A 12,632-nucleotide genomic window follows, 5' to 3' on the forward strand; every position below is an offset into this window, starting at 1 on the left:
CCCGACCTCGATATGCTTGGCGCGATCATGAAACACTGGATCCTAAGAGAGTTTAATGCAACTCTAATTCTCACATTGTATCATAGTGGGCTCCATCCTCTACCTGAAAAATCCCATAAGAAACTTCCTCATCCAGATAGCTTCACATGTTGCGAAACTGGCAGCCATGTACTCGACCTTTGTTGAATTGAGTGCAACTGATCTTTGCATAACGCTGTACCAAGAAACAACTATTGACCCAACGCTGAGGACGTAACTTGAAGCACTCTTCAGATCTGTGGAGCTCCTTGCCCAATCTACATTTGTGAAGCCCTCCAGCCTCATACCATTAACCTATCTGTACCATAATCCATAATCTGCTACGCCTTTGAGATATCTCAAAGCATGCTTCATAGCAACCCTGTGAACTCTGGTAGGATCTGTCATAAACTGGCTCAACACGTTCGCTGCAAAACATATATGAGGCCCTGTGTTGACTAAGTACATCAACGACCCAATAAGTTACTTGTATAACGTAGCATCAACTCGCTCTATTCTACTAGCATCCACCTTCCTCCAATTTGTGACTAGAGGTGTGGTCATGGGCCCATAATCCTACATATGAAATCTACGGAAGATATATATAGTCTACTTCTCCTACCCCACAAAGATCTCACCATCACCGTGCCAAATCTACAATCTAAGGAAATAGCGCATAAGCCCCATGTCCTACATCTCAAACTCCCTTGCAAGGTTTGCCTTGCAATCCCGAATCAGGTTATCTGCTCCAATAAGAATAAGATCGTCAACATAGAGCATTAGAATGAGCAGAAGCCCTCCAACTGTGATGTAGTACAGGTTGGCATCCGCCTCTGTTAATTTTAGATAACAATGGTATGTTCTATGCTCTAGCACAATTTACTTCAATGATCCTTATTATCCCAATGACAATTTCCAATTATCTTCAGTAGCAATCATATTAACTTATAAACATTGATAGTAAATGTAGATAGAACATAAAAACATATGCAGAAGACAAGCCAATACAAGAGGACACAAGATGTGGTGGATGCCAGGGACAAACCCCAATGTGGGGAATCCTTTTGATCAAATCTTCTTATTATTCTTCAATAGTTCAGCAGAGAGAGAGAGTACAAATATCAGAATTACATGCCCAAAACACTACTGACAAATGAACAACGAACGCAGCCCTAGCCAGAAAGTCAATGGTGGTCAAAGCTGCCCCAAAAGGTCCTCCAGGCACCTCGGTCAATAGTAGAAGAATGCGGCTTGCCAAGGGAGTCAAAGTCAACCCAAAATAAGCTTGGTCAACCCAGTGAAAGTTTGTTATAATTTCTGCGGTCAAACCAAAAAGTCAACGCAATAGTCAACTTGGACAAACAGTTCCCAAACACCTTGAAAATCGTGCCAAAGAATGCGGCCTGCAAAAATCGGAATTCTGCCCACAAAATCGAAGTCAACACTGGTCAAATACTCCAAGTCAACGCTGGTCAATGCATGCCCTAATCTCTGAAAGTTTGTCCTCCAAAAACAATCTAGAATTCTGTCCTCTTCCACATGTGTGAAGTAGAGAGCATCCAAGTTGTATGAACCGATCAAGAGAGGAGAGAGAAGATGATGTGATGAGTTGAGATGATGTCCAAATGGGAGAAGGGTCGCTTCTATTTATACACTTCTTTGGGGGTGAGGAGACACATCCATTGGGCTTCATGAGCCTACATTTCACTGAGGCTGAACTTGACAATTTGCCCATGAGAAATAATAAATTCAAAATTCCATTTTTGCTTGTCAGAATGAAATGATCTTTACATCAAAATTGTATCCCTTGAAAAGAGGAATCCAATGCAATAATCATCTCCATCATGTGAGTTGTCCTAAGGTGGAAGTTGGCCCTAGTTGCCAATTTTAACACTCCCTCTCAACTAGAGAGAATTCCACCTGCCAATCCATCTGTCATCGTAATGCCAACCTGTCATCATAATGGCAACTTGTCATCCTGTACCATCCATGTCATGACTTCCCTGCTCTGCTAAACCATGAAGTAATAATGAAGAAGAAGTGATCAAGAGTGAGTCATAAGATCATACCACTCTCCACTGACAAAATTCAGTCCTTGATCCCAAATCAAGTTGTTGAACACCAAGAATCCTAGTCATAGGGAGTATGACAGTACACGATGCATCCATCAGTAGTGCTATGGTCCCTAACCATCTTTTCCCAACTCATTGGCCAGATGAGAGGTACTTCCCATGAGTCCTAGACTCTATGGGTAGGATGTGTGCTGGGGCATCAACAGGAGAAGGTGAACCACTCATCCTGCTCATATGCCATAGGAGAAGGTGAACCACTCATCCTATGCATATGTCAATCGTAGGGGAAGGTGAACCACTCACCCTACATGCATGTGTCTAGGTAGGGGAAGGTGAACCACTCACCTTGTATCCAACGCACCACTAGGGGAAGGTGAACCACTCACCCTATGGTTGCTCATATCTCCAAGAAGTACCCCAAGCCCCTAGGAGCTCCCAGAGCTCTGTGTCCAACTCATATGGGACCCTCATAGGAGGGTCATTCCATGACTCCAAGTCTCTCTCAGAAGGTTAAGAATTTGACCTTCCCCAAAGGCTTCGTAAGAATGTCTGCGACCTGCTCATCTGTCCTGATGTGTTGGAGCCTAACTGCTCCCCTTTGTACCATATCTTGGATAACGTGGTACTTGATATCAATGTGCTTAAAGCGGTCATGGAACACGAGATTCTTTGATAGACGAATCCCACTTTGGTTATCGCAGAAGATCACGGTGGTATCTAGCACGTGCTCAAATAGCTCACTGAAGAGCTTCCTCAACCAAACTGCTTCACAACAGGCCATACTCGCAGCAATTTATTCGGCCTCGGTGGTGCTTAGTGCAATCAATTTTTGCTTCCTGCTTATCCAAGATATAGAAGTAGACCCCAAAGAGAAGCAACACCCAGACGTTCTCTGACATGCCATCACACTGCCAACCCAGTCAACATCTGTATATCCATATAGCCTCAAACTCCCAACAATTTATCTCAGTCCATAGTGGATTGTGCCCCGGAGATATCTCAAGAGATTCTTAGCAGCAATCTAATGAATGTGATGAGGCTTGATCGTATATTGACTCAATGTATTCAAAACGAAGCATATGTCAGGATGGGAGTTGACCAAAAACATCAGGGCCCCCACAAGTTGATGATACTCGGAAGGATTCGCCAATTTGGGCCTAACAACACTTCCACTTAGCTTCTTATAGTTGAGTTCCATCGGAGTAGTTACAGACTTGTAGTCCACCATCCCACATCTCTCAAGTAGCTTCACAATGTATTTTCCTTGAGAAAAGAAAATCTCACCTGGCTTTTGCCAGACTTCCAACCCTAGGAAATAATGCATCAAACCTAGGTCTTTCACCTCAATCTCAGAAGCCAACTCCCTCTTGGATTGATGAATGAGAGGGTCATCACTTGTCAGAAAGAGATCATCCAGATAAAGGACTAGAATGAGAGGTCTGTCATTTTCAACCTTGAAGTATATGTTCGGGTCAACATTGCTCCTTGTAAATCCCAACTTAAGAAGATCACTATTGATCATTTCATACCAAGCCGCAGGGGCTTGCTTCAACCCACAGAGGGCTTTCTTCAACCTGCATACATGTGTCACACAATCTTGAACCTCGAACCCCTCGGGTTGTTCCACAAAGACTTCCTCCTCAAGTGAACCATGCAAGAAGTTGGTTTTGACATCCTTCTGGTGTAGGCTCCATCCTTGCAAGGCAACAAGGGCTATAATCGAACAAATGGTGGTATATCGGGCAACCGGTATAAATATCTCGTCGTAGTCTACTCCTTCCTTTTGAGAGAAGCCTTGAGCTACAAATATGTCCTTGAATTTCTCAACACTCCCATCAACTCCATGTTTGATCTTGTAGATCCATTTCGAAGTGACCACTGACTTGTCCTTGGGTCTAGGAACCACATCCTAGACATCGTTCTTCATGATTGACTCATACTCCTTGTTCATCACATCCTTTCAAACTTGTTGCTTCACGACTTCTTCGAATGTACAAGGCTCAGATTGTACAATGGTACTCATGGCAGCCAAGTACCCTTGGTACCTATTCGACTTCTTGCTTTCACGAAATGTCCCCCTCGGTGCAATATTTTTCTCAGCATCTTCAAGAGTATCTTTGAGCCACAAAGGTCTTTTTCTTGAAGTATAGGGCTACCTAGGAGGTGGATCAATGGGATCCATCGAACCTTCAACATCGGGCATTGGCTCATCAGACGGAGGTTAATCTTGTTTTTTTTGCATCAGGGTCATCATTGTCCTTTCTAGGAATAGGAAGATCTCAGATCTTTCTGAGAGAAAAATCTTAATCGAAAGTGACATCATGAATTCATTCCACTTCCCTTTGACTAGGCACATAGATTCTATATGCCTTCAAAGTTTCATTGTAGCCCACAAACGTTCCTTTCTTCCCAGATGCATCTAGTTTTTTAGAATCTAAATTCAGATATTCCACATTTTTCATCTTTAATTTGTCGACGTTTCGAGTCTAGTAAAAAACCACACCATAGAAATCTACAAACCATTATGCATCTAGTTTATTTCTTTTCTCTTTTAACACATGAAAATATACGGGACAACCAAGCATTCTAAAATGAAAAACATCAGGTTTCTCACCGGTGAAAACTTCCTCGGGTGTCTTGAAGTCCAAAGCTTGATGTTGGCATCAGTTTTGGACATATATAGCGTAGTTGGTAGCTTCTCCCCATAAGGACTTGGGAAGACCTTGATCATGAAGCATAGCACGGGTGGCTTCTATGATAGTACGACTCTTCCTTTTGGCAACAACATTTTGTTCAAGAGTATATGCGGTAGTGGTCTCCCTCTTAATGCCAACTTCTCTACCATAGTCTTTGAATTCATTTGACTCATATTCGGTCCCATGATCGGTCTTCAATATTTTGATCTTCTTCCCTGTTTGATTCTCGACCAAGGCTTTGAAAGAGCGGAACCATTTGAACACTTCATCCTTCTTATTTAAGAAATAAATCCATGTTTTGCGAGAGAAGTCATCCACAAAAATATCATAGCACAAATATCCACCCAAAGATGTCACGTGAAACATACTTGATAGATTAGAATGGACCAATTGAAGAATGTCGATGTTTTGAGTTTCACTTGAGGGGAATGGTCCCCTTGTATGTTTTCTAGCTTCACATCCCTTACAAACAACTTTGCGATTCGAGTTGAATTCAGGCATCCTTGTGACCATCTTCCTTACATCGGGTAAGGCTTTGAAATGAAGGTGAGCAAATCTTCGGTGCCATAATTCAGATTGAAGAGAAGTATCACAAGTCATTCTCCCAATGGACTTCCTCCAACCTGATAAAGACCTTCAACCCTAAATCCAAGAGTGAATGCATCTCTTGGGTTCCTTTTCCAAATACAAACCTTCCCATCAATAAAAGTCACCTTAAAACCTTTATCTTCTATCGCAACAATAGAGACAAAGTTTTTTTCCAGATCAGGTAAATATAGTACTTCTTGTAAGTGGAGGGTTTGATCTTGATTTAAGTGAAGAGTAATAGTTCCAATTCCTTTCATGGGGTAAGTGGCATTATCCCCAAGTATAATCTTTTGTCTTCTTTTCAACCAAGTTTGAGAGGACCTCCTTGTTCCCAGTGAAGTGCCTTGAGACACCACTATCAATTAGCCAATGTTCCAATGTATCTGGAGGAGAGGTGGTGGAGAGGGCAGAAATAAGATAAAATTCTTTTTGCTTTACAACATTAACTTCTTCATATCTGGAGTTTCTCGACTTGTTGGGAGGACGACCATTTCCATTTCAAGCAACGGCAGCATTCCTCTTTCCTTTGTTATTAAACCCGTCGTTCTTTTGATTGCCATTGCCTTTGAAGTTATTATTGTTGTCATCATCTCTTGGAGTATCCTTCTTGTGAGGACACTCTCTAGCAAAGTGGCCAAACATGTTACAATTGAAGCATCTTCCTTTTCTTCCTTCTTTGAATCCCGACTTGAACCCTTGTCCTTGATTCCTTGGACCAACATTGTTCCTTCTCTTAGAATGAGCGAAGAAGGTGGTAGGATTGTTTCCATTTGAGGGCTTGTCTCTTTCCATCATCCTTATTTCTTCTTGAGTGCATCTGGCCAATAGTTCATCAAATCTCGGAATCCTGTCATTGTTGAGGATGGTAGTGTTAAACACATCCCAATCTCTTGTAAGGCCTCCAAGTGCAATAAGAGTGAGCTCCCTGTCACCAATGACTTCTCCAATAGATAGGAGATCATTCTTGATCTCGGTAATCCTTGTGAGTTAGGATTTGATGGATTCTCCTCTATCCATCTTGATGTGCTTCAACTTGTTCTTGAGAAAGAGAACTTGATTCACATTATTTACTTTGAACATCCCAACCAACTTGTCATACATCTCCTTAGATGTTTCCAAATCAGAAATATAGGCAACCAAAGGCTTATGAATAGAATCAACAATAATCTTCTTAGCTTTAACCTCACCTTTCTTGTACTTGGTTTGTGCAACAACGGATGCATTTGAAGGAGGCTCTGCTATTCTTCCTTTGACATAGTCCATGGCATCATTTTCTTCCAATGTCAAATCTAGAGTCATCTTCCATGCATGATAGTCAGATTTGTCCTTAAGCTTGTCCTCGGATTTGAAGAAAGATGTAGTCGTCATTGGGACTAGTTCCAAGTCCTTGTCCAACAACTTCCCTTAGTGATTGCTTTGCTTCACTCTTGCTTGGGCTTTGTCTTCACCCGAGCTTTGATACCATTTCAATTTTAGATAACAATGGTATGTTCTATGCTTTAGCACAATTTACTTCAATGATCCTTTATTGAACCCATTGACAATTTCCAATTATCTTTAGTTAACTTATAAACATTGATAGTAATTTTAGATAGAACATAAAAACATATGTAGAAAACAAGCCAAGACAAGAGGACACAAGATGTGGCAGATGCCAACGACATACCCCAATGTGGGGAAACCTTTTGATCAAATTTTCTTATTATTCTTCAATAGTTCAACAAAGAGAGAGAGAGAGAGTAAAAATATCAGAATTACATGCCCAAAACAATCTTGCCAAATTAGCAGTGAATGCAGCCCTAACTAGAAAGTCAATGGTGGTCAAAGCTGCCCCAAAAGGTCCTCCAAGCAGCTCGGTCAATAGCAGAAGAATGCGCGCTGCCAAGGGAGTCAAAGTCAAACCAAAATCAGCTCGGTCAACCCAATTAAAGTTCGCTGTAATTTCAATGGTAAAACCAGAAAGTCAACGCAATAGCCTAACTTGGTCAAACAGTCCCCAAACACATTGAAAATCGTGCCAAAGAATGCGGCTTGCAGAAATCAAAATTTTGCCCACAAAAACGAAGTCAATGATGGTCAAATACTCCAAGTCAACGCTGGTCAACGCATGCCCTAATCTCTGAAATGTCGTTATCCAAAAACAATGCATAATTCTGTCCTCTTCCACATGTGCGAAGTAGAGAGCCTCCAAGTTGTACGAACCTATCAGGAGAGGAGAGAGAAGATGATGTGATGAGTTGAGATGATGTCCAAATCAGAGAAGGGTCACTTCTATTTATACACTTCGTTGGGGGTGAGGAGACATCCATTAGGCTTCATGAGCCTACATTTGATTGAGGTCGACCTTGACAATTTGACCATGAGAAGGAATAAATTCAAAATTTCATTTCTTCTTGTCAGAATGAAATGATCTTTATATCAAAATTGTACCTCTTGAAAAGAGGAATCCATTGCAATAAAGAAACGTAATAACAAATCAAGAACATCACAGGTAATTATCAAGAATAAGAAAATCCTTCTGCCTTTCTGATTTTCTAACATGGTTTCAGAGCTTTGGTGAAGAAAGAAGAAAAAGGCAGTGTCAAGCACTTGATCAAGGAACCATTCAAAAGGGTTATTTCAGGAAAGAAGTCCACTATATTCAAGTAAGGTGTCTAACACAATCAAGGGAGAGAACAAAATTGAAGGAGCCTCAAACTACAGGACTTGGAAGAAGAGGATTGACCTCATCCTTGAAAAGAACATGGTATTAGACTTGGTCAAAGGAAAAGTAAAGAAGCCTACAAATGACTCCAATGATGCTGACAAAGTAAAATTCAGAGAATTAGAATTGGTGGCCATGACTCTAATAGTAGAAGGAATAAAGGACAGTCTTGTTCCATTTATAACCAACATCAATCATGCTCAGGAAATGTATGAAGCCTTGTTAAAGTTATTCACTATTAAGAACATTGGTTAAGTGACAAGCTTGAAGAATTAGCTGCAGACTACAAAGATGAGTAAAGAAGATATAGTGGCTTCCTTCTTTGTGAAGATAGCAAGAATCATAGATGATCTCTTGGCCATTGATGAAATTGTTCTAGACAAATAACTCGTGATCACTGCTCTATTAGGATTGCCACCTACTTGGGGTGCATTTCCTGCAGGACTTAACTGTTGGAAGAAAGCTCCCTCTTTTGAAGAACTATGGATTCCCTGCAGTAAAAAAGAATTGAGGATCTCTCTAGTTGCCAATCCTGAAGGAGTATCAAATGCCTACATTGCTCAACACAAAGGAAAGAAATCGAAAGGACCAAGGAAGAAAGTAGACATGTCCAAGGTAGAATGCTATCAATGTCATAAGAAGGGTCACTATAGAAGTGACTGTCTCGACAATCCAAAGAATAAGAAGAGAAATAGAGATCATGCTAACATTGCTGAAGAAGGAGACCCAAAGAAAGTCAAACTCGAAGAATCTGATATAAGGGACTTACACTATTAAGTCCTTTGCTTTTAGTCTTAGATATTCTATTTTGTATTTTTGAAATTATAGGTTTTAACATGTTTTTTAGAAAATACTTTTTCTTTTGTTTTATAACATTATAGGTATCCCTCAAGCTTTGGAGGGAGCTCCCAACAACTCCCAAAGATAAGTATCTCATTTCCTTTCAGTTTTTGGTTTCATGTACTCATTTAGTTTTGATTATATTAAATAATAATCACCATTCTCTCTCTATTGTCTTGATTAGGAAGATATCTGCGATATCCTCAAGAAGTATGGAAGAAAGCCAACCAAGATAAGGTTTGTCAAGAAACAAAGGTATGCCTTAAACTACAAAATATTGACTTCTTTATAGTAAATACTAAATATTCATTTGACAATCTATTACTAACATTGTTGTGTCTAGCTATATTGGATCATATTGATTCTTGTTTTGGGTGATTCATCAATTGATAAATCTACCACCACTCATATTCTTAACTGATTTTATAGAACCCTAGATAGGTTTTTTGGAAACCCTAACCTAAGGGTATGCTAACAGTGTGTGAAACACTAGCCTACTTAGGGTTATTGTGAAATTCTATTTGAAGTTCTTGTTAATGATGTCATGTTTGGGATTTTGGTATGATCATGAAATCTCAACTTGTTAGAGTTGAATGATGTTTGTCTGAGATCCAAAACCTTTGAAATTTTGGAATAGTAGGGTTTGCTTTGCTAAGTTATGAAACCCTAGATCTTTAGGGTTTGGTTGAGCCTATAAGAAAAACCTTTGTTATGTGTTTAAAGTAAGATCCTAGGAATGAAACCCTAGGTATATATATGTGTACAGTTGGTCAAACCCTACCTTGGTCTAGGTCAGTGTATGTCTAATGTATTAATGTTGTCGGACATATGATATGCTTATGCATGATAATGAATTCCTAGATATGTGTGTTGACCTAGTTATTGATGGTCATAAGTCTTAGGATTTAATATAAGTCCTTGTTTGAGATTCTAGGATGATGATATTTGGAAATCTAGGGTTTTGCATTCAAACCCTAGTAGTAGTTAAATTCTCTAGTATGTGGGATATAACAATCTGAGATCTATATATTGATTGTAGAGATTGTGAAAATGAAATTCTAGGGTTTTGGAGTTAAACCTTAGTAGAAGTAAAAATCTCTGATGTATGATGACAATGTGAGGATTTGTGATGAACTCTGAGTTTTAGTTGGGATTGATGTTTGATTGAAAATCTAGGGTTTGCAACTAACCCTAATAGAAGTTGGTCATGTTGATGACTAAGTTGTGATTGGTTTTGATTGATCAAATACTCTTGTATGAAATCTAAGATTTGTATAAAACCCTAGTGGAAAGTCTAACATATGAATTTTGAAAGTTGTTAGATGCCTTATAGATCTATATTTGTTTGAATTGTTTCTTGGGTTTATGTTGCAAGAGGGTATGTCATACCATTGGAAGAAACATTGAAACCCTAGATGTAATGAAAGTTTTTATGAAGTAGTCGAAGGTTTATGACAAAGTCTCTAGCAAGATGTTGAAGAGTATATGTCTCTTGTTTGAAATTAAGTTTGCGTATTTGATATGTGTAAAGTTGAAATGCTTCTGTAATTATGATATGGCTAACTTCATGCTTCTGTAGATTTGGTTGTACTTGCTATCTAAGTTGTGCAGGTACACAATCTTTAATATGGTGAAGATGTTCCTTGATGTGATAAGCATGATTGGGATGATGATAACTCTAGTGAAATGGTTGGAAGCCACAAAAGATTCTCCAATGACGAAAAGAAGAAGAGATCTCCTTGAGATTAAGAGGGAGTCTGGATAAAGAGATGCTCCCTGGTTGAGAGGGAGGGCATAGCTTGGTTTTGATTGAAGAATGAATTTCAGAGGATATGTTGCTGCATGAGAAGTAGGAAAGGAAAGTGTATGATTAAGGAATCTTCTGTCAGAGATTTGGTTGATAGTCCTACTATGAAAAGTTAAGAAGCAACATCAAGTTGTTTGGAAGACCCCGAAGGTTTGTATTTGATTATGTACATATGAAAGTATATTATTGATTGGGGTTGTGTTTGTACAGGTGAATCTCTCGAAGGTTTTGATAGCATGCTAGTTACCAATCAGTTTGATTGGGAGAGATTGGTCATCCTTGATATGTTGGATCAAGGAGTGTTGAGCTTTGTGAAGAGAAACATTGCTTGGGAGGACATCTGGCCGACACTTTGTGTTGATGTCTAGGTTCCAAAGTAGGGAGGGTAGCGTGGGTCATAGAGATTTAATGATGGGTACGCACCTAGGTCCTTGGGTTGATGGTTAGCAAGTAAGCCTGATGGTACCTAGAGAGGCTGAAAGCTTGAGTCCATCTTTTAGTCCCACTCGGATAGATTGCCCTGGTCAGGAATCTAGTTTGTGGCATTGTGGTGCCTAAATTGTTGAGAGACCAATGAATAGATTGCCTTGGTAAAAAATCTAGTCCATGACATTCCAGTGCCTAAAGTTCTTCATGGTTCATATAGTTGAGATCTTCCTTGTATATGATGAATACCTCCTTAGTTAAGAGGGAGTGTTGGAAAATGTAACTAGGTTCGGTCTTCGTTAAATGTATTTGAGTCTTGTAATGTACTTGTCAAAAGAACAAAGAAAATAATAATAATAATTATTATTATTGTGACTTATTAAAGCATGGGTTTCATGCTTGGGTCAACATGTTTTAGGTCAAGGTCCCCATTGAGGACTTCTAGGATTTATTCTGAGTCAATAGAGTCATTGTACTTTTAAAGAGACCCTTATTGGGCTTTTGAATCATGTAAAAGGGTTAAGTATTGAGTCAAATATGAATTATGTTGTCTCCACACCAAGTCGGCCTCAAAGGAGGCTATTCGACCTCACCAAAGGGCTATAAATGAAGCCATTTGAATTCCATTTGAAGCACTCTCTCTCACAAGCAAGTTCGATCTCTCTTGAAGTCGGAAGAAGTGCGAAGTAGAAGGAGGAGAAGGAAGTGCGAGTTTGGTCTAGGAGAAGGAGGAAGGGAAAATCAAACCTTTTGTGCATCTACCTCTCTCTTTCGTGCCCTAGTTTGTAAGATCGAAGTTCTCTTATTGATGCCGTAGCCAGTTGCTGTATGATGCCATAACCAATTGTTGTATGATGCTGTAACCAATTGCCGTAGCCAATTGCTGTGTGATGTTGTCACCTCAAGAAGCTTTATTGGGCCAAGATCGAAGGTTCTAAGTGAAAACCAAAGTTTGTTAGTGAAGATCGAAGTCTCTAAGGCAAGGTCGAAGTTGTTGGGTCGAAGAAAGTGTTGTTGCTAGGTCAAGAAGGATCATCTGCAAGTAAGGAAGAAGGCTGACTTGGTGTGGAGGAAAGTTTGTGTCAAAGTCAAGAGTCTTGGAATATCTTCGGAAAACTATTGAAGGAATAAATACTAACTGGGTTTTCCCCTAGAGAGGGGTTTTGCCCTGGCTGTGAGCCTACATTTGGTGTCCATTGTTTTGTGTGCTATTTCTTTGGTAATTGCTTGATGAACTAAAAGAAAGAAGATATATAGAAACATAATAACAAATCAAGAACATCACAAGTAATTATCAAGAATAAGAAAATCTTTCTTCCTTTATGATTTTCTAACACTTGGCCTCCCGTCCCTTCTAACTCCTAAATTTTGATCTTTGTTTCCTCCCCCTCTACCCCTACCCCTGCCCCAATTCCTATTAAAGAAACTCATACTGAAATGTATCCACAAAGTTATTTACAGGTAACTAAAATTGTGGAATT

This window comes from Pinus tabuliformis, chromosome 3_1, assembly GCF_031772625.1.
Source record: "Pinus tabuliformis cultivar Carrire ecotype Pingquan chromosome 3_1, CPIR1, whole genome shotgun sequence".
NCBI classification, from domain to species: domain Eukaryota; kingdom Viridiplantae; phylum Streptophyta; class Pinopsida; order Pinales; family Pinaceae; genus Pinus; species Pinus tabuliformis.